This window comes from Rhinopithecus bieti, unplaced genomic scaffold (assembly GCF_001698545.2).
Source record: "Rhinopithecus bieti isolate Rb0 unplaced genomic scaffold, ASM169854v2 scaffold_46259, whole genome shotgun sequence".
In the NCBI taxonomy this organism is placed as follows: Eukaryota; Metazoa; Chordata; class Mammalia; order Primates; family Cercopithecidae; genus Rhinopithecus; species Rhinopithecus bieti.
Window position 1 is genome coordinate 1,262,403 of NW_016818844.1, and position 1,630 is coordinate 1,264,032.

The following is a 1,630-nucleotide window of genomic DNA, read 5'->3' on the forward strand; positions in this document are numbered from 1 at the left end:
AAAGATTCACATTTTCACCTGGTTTCTTTTGGGTAAATAACCTTTCAAAAGTTTTTTTGAATGAGAAAAATGTTTTAAATATATGGGTTATTTACAATAGACTTACCGTCTTTGATGCTTTTCCTATCTTTCTAAGGATTCATATTTTTACCTGGTTTCCTTTCGGTATATAGCTTGCTTTAATGTTTCTTGTAGTGCAGATCTGCTAGTGATTTCTTTCTGCTTTCGTTTGTTTGAAAAAGCCTTTATTTCAGCCCATTTTTTTTCTCAAATAATTTTTTTGTCCTCTCATTTCTCTTACTTCTGGGGCTCCATTTACATGGAAGTCTCCTTGATGCTGTCATAGAGGTTCCATTTTTTCTGGTATTTTCTCTCTTTGATATCTCCTATTGCCATAACTTCAACTTCACTGATCTTTTCTTCTCTACATCCTAATTGACTGTTAATCCAATTCAATATATTTTTCAATTTAGATTATTGTATTTTCCACCTTTAGATACTTTATGTTGTACGTTGTTTTAGTTGTGGTAAAATATACATAACAAAAAAGTTGGTATTTTAACCATTTTTAAGAGTGCAGTTCAATGTTTTTAAAACATTGTTGTCCAAATCATCACCACTATCCATCACCAGAACTTTTTCAAGATCCCAAATTAAAACTCTATGTTCATTGAACGCTAACTCCCCATTTCCTCCTCCCCTCTAGCCTTTGGCAACCACCATTCTATTTTCCATTTCTGTGGATTTTACTACTTTAGAAATATCTTATGAGTGGAATCATAGTGTATTTGTTATTTTGTGACAGGCTTCTTTTACTTAACTAAATGTCTTCAAGCTTCCTCCATGTTAGAGCATATTTCAGAACTTCCTTCCTTTTTGGGGCTGAATAATATTTCGTTGTATGGATATATCACATTTTGTTTATATATGCATCCATCTGTGTACACTTGGGTTGCTTACACCCCTTGGCTATCATGAATAATAATACAAACATCTGTTCAAGTCCCTGCTTTCAAATATTTTGTCTATATCACAAGAAGTGGAGTTGTAAGATGATATAGTAATTCTATTTTTGGCCGGGCGCGGTGGCTCAAGCCTGTAATCCCAGCACTTTGGGAGGCCGAGACGGGTGGATCACGAGGTCACGAGATCGAGACCATCCTGGCTAACACGGTGAAACCCCGTCTCTACTAAAAAATACAAAAAACTAGCCGGGCGAGGTGGCGGGCACCTGTAGTCCCAGCTACTCGGGAGGCTGAGGCAGGAGAATGGCGTGAACCCGGGAGGCGGAGCTTGCAGTGAGCTGAGATCCGGCTACTGCACTCCAGCCCGGGCGACAGAGCGAGACTCTGTCTCAAAAAAAAAAAAAAAAAAAAAAAAGTAATTCTATTTTTAATTTTCTGAAGAATTGCCATACTGTTTTCCACAGTGGCTGCACCATTGCCTACCAGCAGTGCACAAGTTTCCCAGTTTCTCTACATCCTTGCCAACACTTGATATTTTTTGTTTGTTTGCTTGTAATATCCATCCTGATGGTTGCAAAGTGATATCTTACGGTTTCGATTTGTATTTCTCTAATGATTAATGACATTAGGTATCTTTTCATGTGCTATTAACCATTTGTTTTTTG